Here is a 15,203-nt window from a genome sequence, read left to right as displayed (position 1 = left end):
CAAACATGGTGGCTAAGAAAGTCAAGGACTGTACCACAATTTCATTTAAGAGTGGGTGAAAATGCGTGCCCTTAAGGTGGGAGACCACACTAATAAGTAAATTTTTTTTTTCAAATATTTGATCTTTAGTTTTTTATTTTTAAGATACCCAAAACATTTAGCTAGACATTGCAAAAAACAGTATGTCCCTATCTTTATTAGTTTGGGTGTTACTGCGAGTTTTCGAACCCTTACCCGTCTTGCAAAACTGAAACCAAATTGCATTGTAAATTCTCAGTGTATTTTAATAGCTGTATGTATTATTAAATTGTATTTTATGCTTCGTTATGCATTTACTATCCTTTTAAAATCTATAAAAACGGCCACAAGGGGGTCCTGACACTCGAAGAACATTTGTTGTTTACCTTGGTCAGGCGTCGCTTAGCTGCTGTTTAAATTGCAAATTGCGTTTTTGCAATGCTCGCAGGTGGGAAGGCATAAAAAGTAGACCACTTAAACCACTTTTTTGAGTAGCATGGCAAAGGTCAGATTGCAGAGAAGACGCAAATGTAAGTTTGCTGGGACCCAACACACGACGAAGCATCCGTCTTTTGACCTAGTGGACGCGGGCGTTTCAGCAAGTGCCAAGAAGCTTGGGAACATCAAGAAAAGCTACGAAGCTCTACGGCCAGATTCTGCTCTCCATGGGAACAGGATAGTTTACTTTAATATCCTTTCTTCAGTGCTAGCGTGCCCTTAATGCAAGAATTCATCATTGAAGCTTGAAGGATGCTCTCATCAAGGGATGTGCTCTATCTGTGCGTTTGTGTGTGTGGCTTCAAGCATTCGTTCAATACATAGAAAAGAATGGTGCATGCTAATGAGAACAATGTTCGACTGGTGTATGCAATGCGACAGTTAGGAAAAAAGGTATGCAGGTGCGACAATGTTCTCTCAGTGATGACATGCCTCCCTCTACGCGCCATTCCGCCTATGACAAAACATCATCTCAACTGACTGCAGCAGCTGAAAAAGTAGCATCAAAGTCGATGACTGATGCTGCTACAGAAGTTTGTCATGTCATAAGGAGTGATGAGTGCAGTGTTTCAGGTGGCGAAACGTGGCAGAAGCGTGGCTGTATGTCAGAGATTTCTGTTGACACAGGAAAACTTACTGATGTTGAGGCACTTTCTAGCACATGCATGGCTTGCAAAACAAAACGAAAGTTGAACCCTACAAGTGCTTCTTGTAAGGGCTGGAAGGCAAGTTGCACTTCCTGCCAAGCAAACCATAAAGGAAGTGCAGGTAGTATGGAGACGGTTGGGTTGTACAGACTATTTGCGAGATCACAAGCAACATGAAGCTTGAAGTACCTGGAGTACTATGGTGAGGTGATTCAAAGAGCTATGCCACTGTAAAGGACATGTATGGTGAACACAGCGAGCAGAAACATGAATGCATTGGGCATGTCCAGAAGCGTGTCGGCTGTTGCCTGAGGAAACTAAAAAAAAAACAGTGCGGGGACTTCGTGGTAAAGGAAAGTTGACTGATGCGCCTATTGGCCCGCCTGCAAAACTACTATGGGATCGCTATAAGAGCTAACGTGGGAAACCTTTCAGACATGAAACAAGCCACCGTGTCCAGCCTCTTCCACTGCAGCTCTAGAGATGCGCAACCAAGACATGGCCCATGTCCAGTAGGAACGAACAGCTGGTGCGTGTACAAAAAGGTAGAATCACTCAGCCAAGGGAAGCACGTCCACAGAGGAGGACTTCTGAATGATGTGCCACGCAGAGTAAAGGCTATGTACAGTGATCTGGGCTCAGATGAATTTTTATCAAAATGTCTGCATGGCACGACACAAAATACAAGTGAATGCTTCAACGGACTTATATGGTAGCGGGCTCCCAAGGAGGTGTATGTCAGCTTGCCTACAATACTGTTTGCCTTGCGTGACGCTGTTGCACACTTTAATGATGGTAGCATAAGCACCCTGGACATACTGAGGCAGGCTGGCATTGAACCAGGGTACTACACAGGAGCTTGCAATGGCAGAGACCACCAGCGCATGCAGAAGGCTCTATGCAAATGAACTGACGAGACAAAACAGGCTAGGAAGAAAAGACGAGCAGCCGCACGAACAAAAGAAGACTACTGCATCTCACGAGGTCCCCAGCTATGAGCCTGGTGCATTTTAGACCTCTACGTGTTGTTTCTCACATGTTTCACATGGTTTGAAATCTATTTTTCTCAAAACAAGATTTTACTTCACCTCATGTTACGCAAACGGTGATAACCTTTTCCTAAATGAATATTTTTAAATTGAATTTTGCATGCTCGTTCATCACACACAGATGTGAAATGAACCATGATGAAAAACACTGATGCAACAGTTATGAATTTAGAGCACATTTGGCAAATATATGTCACCAAAACTGATCATTTTTTTAACTTTGTTTAGTTTTGGAGGATTTCTTTTTTAGTGTTTATCACGTTTATCCTGATTAATTCATTCAATAGGACATACATTTAGCTACACAAATGCCAAAGCTTCCCTCAATTCTATTGAATTGAATTGAATTTTATTTCTCGTTCATTCAAACGAGGGTAGACTGAGACTAAAGGCATAAAGCCTGACAAATGTCTCAGCCCCCGCGAATGACAGGTTTGACAGCAGGTCACACACATATGCACAATTTTGCGCGTTACAACAGCGTTGGTTACTGTGAAAATTCATGGTAGCAATGTTCATGGTGATTCGATTCTTCAAATATATGGTACAATGTACAACAACGGCTAAGTGCAAGTAAGTATTTGAGATGCTAATGCTATGCTAAAATTGTACAATTATACATGAAATTTTTTATTTATTTATTTAGGAATACTGTAGCCCTCACTTGAGGGCCATTACAGGAGAGGAAAAGAATAAAAAATTTACATTTCAACATTGACAATACAACATTATACATCATTGTCAAACACAAATTACAGGCAGGATGAACAAATATACACAGAATAACAGTAAGCATGTTCAAGTCTCAATGATCCCGTTGATTGTAATACAAGTCTAATAGACTACAAAATTCGTTAACATTTTGTGCTGTAACAGTGCAATCCGGAAGGCCATTCCATATAGTAATAGACGAAGGAAAGAACGAGTATTCGAAACCATCAAGGCGTGTTTTATAAGGTTGTACACTAGCACTGTGGTTTAAACGCGCACTGTGTTTTAAAGGGGGGCGAATGTATGTTTCTTTGTTTATTCTTATTTGATTTCTGGTTATCTGGAAAAATAATTTCATTCGTTGTTTTTCTCGTCGTGTTTCTAGCAGTTCCAAGTCACAGCATTTCAACATGTGTGTTACAGAATCGGCTCTCCGATAACGCGAACAAATAAAACGTCAGCTAATTATGGAGCAATATAGAGCAACAACATGCGCAAAAAAAGAAAAGAAACATCATAATTGTGTTCCAAAAGTAATGAAACACTGGCAACAATACGTGGATGCAAACATATTTGTGTTAATACAAAAGCCAACAATAGATAATAAATGAAATATGTGAATCCTGAAAAGAAAAAAATATGTAATTCATGGCAGAAACATTTTTCATTTTATTACACGCATTCATTCAAATTTAAAGTATATGTCTTCCATATCTAACCAATCTCTTATTCTTTTTTTAAATGTATGCAAAGAAGTGTTTAAGGATACAGATGCACTGGAACTGTTCATTATTTTCGTGGACTGATACAGGAATGTTTGTTTCCCGTAATTGGTCCTTGCTTTTGGTGTGTGTCGTGAGCTGTGTCGCAAGGGGTATCCGGAGAGCTTACATTCACTACATTGAGCGCTTGGATTTCTTTTTCGGATTTGCAGAAGAATTTGCATATAATATATCCTGTCCGCACGTAGAATATATTTTTGGAATAGTGGACCGGTTCTTGGATCTGAAAAACGGCCATAGTAATTTGCATATAAACGGATAACTTTTTTGTAAGCTAATCAATTTCGTGTAATTTGTTCTGTTGGTTGTACCCCAAACCAATATACCGTAGCAAAGCACTGAATAAATAAGTGCATTATACAGTTGTTTTTTCAGCCATAGAGGGATCAGGTGTGCAATTTTATAGATTACACCGATGTTTTTTGATAATTCACCGCAAAGGGAAGTTACATGTGTATTCCATGACAATTCTTCACTGAAATGTATTCCCAGAAACGTTTGCTGTTGGACCTGTTTAATGAGGTAGTTGTTAAATTTTACTTGTATTCTACCATCAATTCTTTTATTAGGTGCCCTAAATATAATGTAGGTTGGTTTAGTTGCGTTCAGCTGGAGTTTGTTGGTCGCCAACCAGTCAAATAACAAAATTGTATATTTATTTACACACTGCTGTAATTCTGTTGTGTTATCAGCTGTAAAGAACACATTTGTATCATCTGCATACATTGCCAATGTTTGTGAACCTGATAAATCTGTAATGTCATTAACATAAATTACAAATAGTAATGGTCCTAACTTTGAACCTTGTGGGACACCTTGATGTAGGGTAAGCATGTCAGATGCAGTAGTTCCCAGCTGCACGAACTGTTTTCTATTACATATATAACGTTTTATTAAGTCATTTGCAACGCCTCGAACTCCGTATCTTTCCAATTTTTCAGTTAGGATATAGTGGTCAATCGAATCAAACGCCTTTCTCAGGTCCAAAAACAGGCCAAGCGTTAACTTTTTCTGTTCTATGTTAGCAATAATTCGATCTTTAATATCCAGTAAGGCTTGCTCGGTTGACTTATTTTTTTGAAAACCGTATTGGCATTTCGCAATAACGCTGTGTTTCGTAAAAAAATTGGATAATCTTGCATATATAACACCTTCAAAAAGTTTTGAAAATACCGTGAGAACTGAAATTGGCCGGTAGTTCGACAATTGGTCTGCACCTCCCCCTTTATAAATTGGTGTGACACGCGCTATCTTAAGCTCTTCTGGAAAAACGCCTGTGCTAAGAGACAAGTTTATAACATGCACGAGTGCTGGCCCTATTTCGTGTGACACATATTTAACCGGAATAGGACTGACACCGTCTACGCCAGCAGAAACATCATGCTTTAATTAATGTCTTGATAAGGTCACGTACTTCATTCACACATGTCGGTTTGAAAAAAAGTGAGTTTGATATACGTGGTGTGGAAAACCTGTGCCTGTGATCGTTTCCGATTGCAACGTGTGCAGGGTTCATACCAGCGTTAATAAAATGCGTATTCATGCAGCTAACCATTTCCGCACGTTCTATTTCCCGTCCGTTTAGCGTGTCTTTTGCGGATACGTGTTTGGATTTTTTCCTGTTATATCATTAACGGCATCCCATATTTTTCTCGGATTGCTTCGTATATTCGAGAAAAGGCGCTCATAGTAATCACACTTTGCTTTCTTTAAATCACCTTGTACTTCATTCCTAAATTTCTTGTACGTCGCGAATAGGTCAGGCTGCCGCGTGCGGATGAAGGTGTGATACATAGCGTCTTTCTTTTTGATGCGTTCGTACAAGTCTTAGTCGACCCAAGGTTTGCGCGCCGTTTTATGCTTCTTTCCAGAAGCAGCTGGCTGAAGTGGAAAAGCCAAATCATAGCAAGCAAGCACATTTCGTTGAAATAGAGCAAACGCTCTGTTTACATCTGTTTCATTATAGATTTCTTGCCAGTCTACGCACTGGAGGAGACATCGGGATCGCTCTAGAGTATTTGATCTGATTATTCTACGGAATCGCGTTTTGCAGTCGTTGTTTAGTTTGTCAGGGTCTTTAGGTATAAGACAAAACACAGGTAAATGGTCGCTTACATCTGATATTAGTACTCCCGACTTGACATCACATTCATTTAAGTTCGAAACGCATATGTCTAACAATGTAGCACTATTGATTGTTGCCCTTGTTGGTGCAGTACTGTAATTACTGCAGCCGTAAGAAGAGAACAATGTTTTGAGTTCTAGCGACCATGCGCTATCAGTGATCATGTTGACATTCACACCCCCCATAATTACACAAGTCTCACTAGTTGATCGGGTCAAAAGCAGTAGCCTTTCCAGAAAACTACAAAATGTGGCCTTGTCTCCAGTTGGGGGCCTATATACGACACTTACAATAGTTTTATTTAGGTGCACAGTCAAGCATTCCACATCATTAGTAATAACAGAAAATTCTTCAATGACAACTAACTTCAATGGTTCTGTAACATAAACCGCTACCCTCCACCGGCTTTATTTTCCGTTCTTACATGATGCGAGCTATACCCTGAAAACTGGAACAGGATCATTTGCAGTTAACCATGTTTCCTTGAAAAGCACATCAAATTTTTCGGTTTTTGATGGTATTACCTGATTAATTTCATCCAGCTTATTTCTCATGCTTCTTGTATTAATATGTATAGAGGATAACGTTTTGCATCCGGCATATTTGTTCAACTTTTGCATGTCATAATAAGCGTCTGTCACTTGGTAATCAGATGAATGAGTAGACGCCATATTAATGTCATAGTTTATCGTTAGGTCATTTTAGATAAGGCTTCCATAGTGGTGATGCGTAGAATGGGCGAGCCATCATTTTTCCGAGCGACCACCACGCCATTGGGAGTCCAGACATATTTCCACTTTGTTTCCTTCCTTTTCTGTCGCGCAGACGCGAGAAGCTATTTCTTTTGTTGCGTCAAATGCTCGTTGACGTACACTGAGTTGTCTGAGGTGAAACCAAGATCTTTACAAGTTCGCTGCTTTTTTCTTGCCTTCATGTGCACACGGTTTCTTTTCATTCTTTGCACGAAGCGTACAACAATGTTTTCGACGCCAGTCTTTGCAGTTGACACCCAGTGACACGTGTCAATATCACTTTCTCAAATGCTCTCGCCAACCGCTACTCCAATTCTTTCTATCATTGTCATGACGTCATTTTCACCGGGCACGCCTTTAATTTCTAAATTATTGGCTCTTTAATGCTGTTCTAGTTCGTCTACTCTTCGTGACAACCTTTCGTTCTCTGCCTTGTAATGAACATTAAGTTTCACTGGCTCCTTGATCTCAGCCTAAAATCAGCTATATCTTTCGTGAGGCCCTGCATTCCATCGCATGCAGTGGAACAAAAATTTACGCTGTCTTTCAATTCTCTGAGTTCCGTTCTCATGTCCCGCTTGAAATTCTCTAGTTGTTGGCACAACTCTTTCACATCCATTTTACGAGACTAGCTCACACAACAGAGGAAGTATACATCAATATCGACACACACTTTGTTCTGCAGCAGCGCACAGGGCAATCCAATAAACGCTCGACTCCTAAACAGTCAGCTCACCTGCAAAAGCAGACGATGGCTATTAGCGCTGTATAGACGATGCGCTGCTGCCGAACTGTAGTCCGTGCTAGCCGTTCCGTTGCCTTTTATACGGGCACGGTGACGCCCTTTTCTGGAAGGTGGCAGTGGCAGTCTTGACGGTCACGTGATGCCTCCGATTAGCCCTTGCGTCGCTCCTTCACTTCTTGCTGATATGTCGAATCAGATGCAGCATGCTTCCTGCAAAAGCAGACGATGGCTATTAGCGCTGTATGGACGATGCGCCGCTGCCGAACTGTAGTCCGTGCTAGCCGTTCCGTCGCCTGTTATAGGGGCACGGTGACGCCCTTTTCTGGAAGGTGGCAGTGGTAGTCTTGACGGTCACGTGATGCCTCCGATTAGCCCTTGCGTCGCTCCTTCACTTCTTGCTGATCTGTCGAATCAGATGCAGCATGCTTCCTCCATTACGACCTGCTCAGCAGCTGGAAGGATGGCAGCCAGAAGGATGGCACTTCAAAAGACCACAAGCGGTGAAATCAGTCTGCGCTCTACGTTTTCTCGTAGTCGCTGTCGCCGCAGCTCATCAGCCACTCGTTTCATTTCAGTTGTTACTTATTGCTCGCGAGGCTCCCAATTTTAGCACGTTTCGTTACTATAACTACCTCCGTGAAAAAATTTGGACAATACATTGTTATTACCCTGGCTGCTGAATTAAAAGTTTTCTGAGTGTGGCGTGCTATCAATTCTTCGCACAGACCAACTCTAGGCTGTAGTGTACACTTTACAGCCTGTGGATCAAACCCTTAGCTCCAAGCATACATCACACTTGAATTTCCTAAGGACAATGAAAGGAAAAGTAATGTCGGCAGAAAAGCAACAAAAGTGCCAAAATAATTGCATGTAAGCTTGTGACAGCCATCACCCAAGCTGCCTTCCTGATATTCCACCTGTACAAGGCTGCTAGTGCGAAATGGGTTACAGAGCCCTAAAACCACCATCTGGCCAACTTCTGACGATTAAACAAGAGAAAAAACAAGCAGTATTGAAGACTGCATTATGAAAGACAATGCGGACTATTTGAGATGACAAGCAACCTTCGTTCCATAACATCTCGAGAAGAACAAGTCAAAATATTTTTCAGGGAAGTATGGCAATCTGACAGTAATGCTGTCATAAGGGATTTCTCACATCCTTTAGTAGAACTAGGGATCTGGCTGCTGGTTCACAGCCTTGCTTGCACAAAGGAACTCCTGCTGCGCTCAAGTTGCTTGTGGTAGCTCGCATGCAGGCTACTAACATATTGGCGTACGCTTTTACCGTAGCAGTCATACAAGCTCCTTGTTGACTTTTAATACAAAGCCTGTTTAATGAAATGTCAGAAACAAAATTCATTAATGACTTCCTAAAAAAACTGTGTGAATAAGCTACCTATTCAAACAATGTAATAGCGTAACTCCCCTTAACATGATCGCTGTAAGACAACGAAAGCCTCAATGGCACCGCAGATATTGCACATAAATAAATAAGAGAGACCTAATATAAACTGCAACCATTGTGAAGCTCCCCCAAATAGTGTTTGTTACTGTAAGACAACTAAGCCTCATGGAACTGCAGATATTGCGCATAAATAAATAAATAACAGGTACATACAAGCTATTAAACAAGGGTTGACTGGTAGCAGAGAAAGGAGGCATGGTAAACATCACAATAAAATGGCATCTGGCATTGGTGTGGACATAACACAGAACAATATTGCTACACTTGTGGTTTACGAGAATCAAGTGAAGCATGCAGAAAAGTATTAGCCAATTTCATGGCCTCCAAGACCTACAATGCCATAAACTAGGGTGCCTCAAAGTGTCCGCTCCTGGCCGTTTGTGTAAGTGAAATCAACAGAGTATGCAGTCATTAAACCACTGTATCTATCCCTTTTTCGCTTTGCGCTGCGCTATTTTCACAGGTTCAATGCAAACCACCTTGGCAAGCAATAATACGAACAGATGAAGTAAAACAAAAAGCACAAACACAGTGCTGACTAGGAACTCTATGTATCCACTTCCATGCTTTCCCTTTTACACACTGTCATGAGTCACCAGCAAAGCATGTGCGATAATGTGAACACAACGCTGGTCAATGAAACGGAGAATGAATGTGCGAGGCGAGCACCATATGAAACATAAGGGAAAAAAATCACGAAGGGGAGTTCAAAACAGAAAGCTGAGCTAGGTGGTAAGGATTCATTATGCAAGAAGGTGAGGCGTGCAAACACGACACAAGAGAGGAGAAGTGGACAACACGAACTAGGACTATCAGTCACGTTCAGTCAGTTATCAGTCAGTTATTTACTTCAGTTGATAGTCGGCATTTGTGTTGTCCAGTTCTCTTCTCTTGTGTCCTGTTTGCACGCCTCACCCTTTTGCATAATAAAAAGGGGAGAAAGGCTGAGAAGCGCGCACTCCTGACGTGGATGAGTAGCAAGGTATCAAAAAATACAGGTGAATAAATCAAAGCTCTACAAATTCTGTGCCACAGGAGCCTTGTGTGCCCTGAAAAAGTTTATCAGCTCTAATGAACTCACACGTGGCTTCGTGTGGCACAGATCCAAAAAACCATGCTCAAAAAATGTAAGTAGGTGGTGTGACTTCTTTGGATATTCCTCGTTAAATACCCAAAAAGAGGCCAAAAGGCATGCGAAGCTCTCGAGAAGTGAAGTGGCCAGTAGGATTCGCTCCCTGTCTATGTACAGGGGCAGCTGCCATTAGCTTCGTTGAGGAGACATGGAGTCACTGGCACCTCCGTCTGTAAAAGAAAGCGTAAACATACTGACCAAGATTACATTTTGCTAGAGGTATAATAAATCTCATGTTCTAAAATGCCCAATCTATGAACAGAAGATTTCTGAGCTAGGACATTGCCCTGCTGAATGCCAGAACAGGGCCACACCGTTGAAACTAAAATCTTGTGATCTTCAATTAATGTTCAGGCCATGACTGAGTACAGTAATGAAAAATATACAATAATGTTTGGTAACAGCATTCAACAGTGAAAAGTTTAGTGTACAGTAGAACCTTGTTGATCCAATTCAGATGTGCACCATTTTTCGGTGCCAATCTTCAGAACGATAACATGAGAAATGGACCAATACAGTTACGTGTTTTTTTACCTGCTAATACGTCCCCAAAAACACATTCCTTGGGCACCAATGTTCAGTGCGTTGCCAAACTTCAATCACATTAAACATTTCCCAGACGTTAGATCCCATGTGGATGAGAAAAGGCTCGAGGCACATACAACCGAGCAGTAGCCACCTACTGCAGCAGCTTCCATCCAGTACACGCTTGCCCTTGTCATATGAAAACACAGGCACACTCAGTTTTCTTTTCTGGTACCGACAAATTTCCTCAGGAGCCGTTGCCATTTTCTTCCTTCATGGTCATTCCATGTTGTATTCCACGGCAATTAGCACATTTACTTATCGGACAGCGCATGAGGCGTGATGTCATTGGAAACGTACTGCACGCCCTTAATGCCCTGTAAATCCAATGTAGCACTGTTCCCTGTGCCAACTAAACATCCTGTCTCTGGCAGACTGATGCTCAAGCATCGTACACCAGCTCAATTTCGTTTGCGTTTTCCGTCACCATCTTAAAACACTAGGCAATAAAACAAAAAGCGCATCTCAGTCCACTTAGGCCCTACTAGCTTGACGTGTGTACACGTTTCATGCCACAATAATTCTTGGTGATTGGCCATGTCGAAACTTTAAGCCAAATACCCTGCCTGAAGTGAAGCTGCTGATCAAGGTCAAATCTAAGGAGTGCAAATGTAAGCTTGCCAAATCTGCAAAGAAGACAATGCATCTTGGGCTGCTCAGGCCCCATTAGCTTAATGCAAGTGTCAGCATTTCAAGCCACAAAGATTCACGCAACGCTTCACATTGTTGATGTAAACTACAGAGGAGTCTGACAAATTGTTTAGTGAGTAGGGGCCATACATTTCACCAGTTAGTACATTTTGTCCTTCATTTCTTTTCAAACCTTATAGACAAGGTTCTGCTGTATATGCAGGGTAACTCATTAATGCAAGTCACACTGACATGTTTGCATGCACATAATTCTAAAGCACTCACCGCTGACAAAATTACAGTTAAAGATTCTTTGCAGTGAGATGCCAGGAACTCCAATGTCGTGAGTATGGGGTTTTCTGCAAAGAGTAAAAAAGTGGACTTCTGTTCTTGAACTTCTAGATATAGTTGAGGGGGCCCTGAAATACTTTTCTAAAAAATCGTAGAATAGCCTTCCAACACACAGCCTACACAGCACAGCACCACCATCTCAGAGGCCATGCACAGCAGACGCAGCTACGAGCATTGCAAAGAACAAATTATTTTTGCCTTTTCAAAATTTCGGACATATATTTCATTTATTTAACTCAAACAATTATGTATTACTGAAAATGCATAATAATGCATATGCATAATATGCATATTATTATGTTCAATTCAACCCAAGTTCAATTTATTATGCATATGCATAATAAATTGAACTTGGGTGTGTACCTGCTGCAACATGCGAGAATGCAGCAATTTCGCTGTCATCAGCATGCTTGAGGACAATGTCGCATAGCTGCTCACATCCTTGGGCAAAGAAGTCTCCAGCATTCTTTTTGAACACAATGCTGAATTCTAAAAGTAACTGAAAGTAAAAAGCAAGAGGATTACCATAAGTTGCCAGAAAACCACACAATGGAAACATACCGAAGCCTCCGATGGCAAAAATGGGTACAGCATCAATGCCTCTGATATCGTGAGGCTGCGAAGGCGTTCATGCCGCTCCTGGGCAGTGGCCAGAAGGCGTGGCCTCACGTTATCGTTCTCAGCAATTGCTGCATTTTGTTGCAGCCAATCGTTATGCCGCTGCAGCGATTCGGCCGTCTCACCATAAACAACCAGATGGCTGCAGTCCTGCAATGTATACAAGAAAGGATTGCAGAACTGAAGCTTTAAACATGTAACAATTCCAGCCTAATGACAGACAAATCATTTCTGTGGCTCTCAATATAATGTTTAGCATGCAGTGCTTTGTGCAGCAATTTATCAAGTTAGTGTTCACATGAAGCTCTCATCAGATTATGCTCACTTTGCTCTGAATTCGCACTGCTGCTGACTGTCACGTACTATAGAGACAAATCTCGTTATAGTGAACGCCACATTAATTAATTTCTCAAATTTACGAATACTTTAAACGATCCCCGCCAGATTGCCTATATTTTCGGAGTAAAAAAATCTTGGAACTACAAATTTCAATACAGCGCATATTTCAGAATAACGCACATGGTTTCTTTTCCCCGTTATAACCGAGGAACATGAGTATTACGAATTCGGCTAAATGTAACAGCGCCCCAACCCTCGCGTGAAACAGAAACTGCAAATGCAGCAGCTATCATCAGCGCGATGCCGAGTGTCAAATGCTTCACCACAACCTTCACCAAGGACTTCACGACAAAGGTTTGGCAATGTTCACACAAGATACAATGATGAGTGCAGCTAGCGATGGCAGTTTTCGCTGCAGGACAAATTGTACGTATTGCAGGAAATCGACGGAGGGAAAAAGCAAATCGATGTGTGCAGACAGCGTGGCATTGCCCCATAGTCCATCGCGGCCATTTTGAAAGACCGAGACAAGACTGTCAAGCTTCACTGGGAATCGCAGCTCACTCCTACAAGAAAAAGACCGCGACTGGGAAACTTTCAAAATGTGGACCAAGCTGTTCTCATGTGGTTCAAAGACACCAGACTGCTAAACGTTCCCATGTCTGGCCCTATGCTCAAAAAAAAAGCCAGCGAATTTGCTAATGCACCTGAAATAACTGGGTTCGACGCCAGTGCGGGTTGGCTTTTTCGTTTCCCCAAAAGGAACGAAATCACTTTGCAGGTAGTCTCGGGCAATGAAAAGCCTGCTGACAGAGAAGGCGCAGATTCCTGGCACATTGATCGTTTTATAGAGGTTGTATAGAGACCGCATGTTTTTACCAACTACTGCCAGACCAGACAATGCACTTCAAAGGGCAGCAGTGCAAAGGAGGCAAGAAGTAACATCTTCACATTACAGTCCTGCTCTGTAGTAATGCAACAGGCACGAAGAAAATTGAACTGATCATCGGCAAGTACGCGAAGCCTCGCTGCATGAGACATGTCGTTACCGTACGACTACTTCGGCAGCAAACAAGCGTGGATGACCAGAGAACTCTTTTCCGAGTGGCTCTTCAAAGTTGACGACCAGATGAGGACGGATGACCGAAGTATTCCCTTGGTAGTCGACAACTGGTGAGCTCACATTGTGAATGTTCACTTGATGCACGATCGCTTCGAGTTTCTGCAGCCAAACAACACGTCCTTGCTGTCCAGGGCATTATAAAGCGTGTGAAATCAGAATTTCGTAAGCGCCTTGTGGAGCAGTTGATTAACAACCTTCGATTAAGGCAGCCGACTGCAATCATTCTTCAGGCAGCGGATATGCTCAGAGGAGCTTGGTGGAACTTGAAGGCATTCACCATTGGCAACTGCTGGCGAAAAGCAGCGCCTGTGCAGCTCACAGGCGCTGCAAAAGGCATACTTTTATCACTCACAGAAAGAGTTCTGGTTGGCCTTGTCACGGTGATGGCAGTTGGTCATGCCTTTCCTCATCATCATCATCATCACCAGCCTTGCTACGCCCACTGCAGGGCAAAGGCCTCTCCCATACTTCTCCAACTACACCGGTCTTGTGCTAATTGTGGCCATGTTGTCCCTGTCTTCGAATCTAGTCCGTAACCCCTAATAACCTTTCTTCCTAACTGTCCATTAAGCCAAGTACCCAGCACAAACTACTTAGCACAAATTGAAGTATTATGTAAAATGCACCTGTTCATTCTAAGAGGTGTATATGCATGGTTTACGTATGGAAATTATTGTTTTCAGTCTGAAAAACTATTTTTGTACAACCATTCATCAAAAGTGTTTAATATCTTAAGCCAGAACGATTAGAGACAGCTTTACAGGAGGCCTTCAGAACCTGCAACCTTGTGCTTATCAGAATTGCCATGGTAACATAAGTCATAGTTGCATGTAGGAAAACCATGGATCACATAGTCAACCCGCTACCTCCACAGCTGCCTGTATACACGTAGTAAGGATAAGTTCTCATGCTCAGACACTTCACTTGTAGACTCAGTGGCCAAACGCCATTCTGGAACAATTAAAAATATGACTATATCTAAAACCAATTATGTGAAATGTTACGGCCAGCAACGACACTGAATGGCACAATTTATACCGTATTGGAACTAAATATTTTTTGTCTAAATTTGCGGCAGTCTAGCTCCGAAACAATTGCTTAGCACAGTACCATTCAGTTCATTATACAAGGTAGGTATTCAGTGGCAAATATGACAAGCTAACAGGCACAGTTACAGTCATGAACAAAAGAATAGTGATGCTTACCAAGCCGCTTCTCTTGCCATTGACGTTATCTAGTAGGTGCGGATACTTCAACACAAGGCCTTCCGCCGCTGTTCTGTACAGCTCGCGTGATGGATACCTATATGCAAATTGTGGTTACCATTATGTTGTTCCAGTGCAGTGTGGCAATAGTACTTAGGAGAATAACTCAGAAGTTCAAAAATAATTTTACCTCCCACTATAACTATGTAAATCAGGTCAATATAATTATAACAACAATGAGAACACAATGATTGGCCTGTATATGAAAGCACAACGTACCAAACCAGCCTGAAGCACGCCTGGAACAGGCGGTCCACAACAGCACGGCGCACTGGCCCACTTATGGGTGTGCCCCTTGAGAGCACCTCCTCGTACGGCCCAAATGTCGGCAACACGAAATTTAAATAGTCGTGCCGATCTTCAATG

At 42.1% G+C, this 15,203-nt stretch overlaps 1 pseudogene; it reads left to right on the top strand.

Moving 5' to 3' along the window:
- Nucleotides 1-514: 514 nt before the first annotated feature.
- LOC139051876 (uncharacterized) lies at nt 515-2,177 on the top strand (annotated as a pseudogene).
- The last annotated feature ends 13,026 nt before the right edge of the window (nt 2,178-15,203 follow it).

Source organism: Dermacentor albipictus, unplaced genomic scaffold (assembly GCF_038994185.2).
Source record: "Dermacentor albipictus isolate Rhodes 1998 colony unplaced genomic scaffold, USDA_Dalb.pri_finalv2 scaffold_15, whole genome shotgun sequence".
Lineage (NCBI taxonomy): Eukaryota > Metazoa > Arthropoda > Arachnida > Ixodida > Ixodidae > Dermacentor > Dermacentor albipictus.
This window is presented reverse-complemented; position numbering and strand designations above follow the sequence as displayed.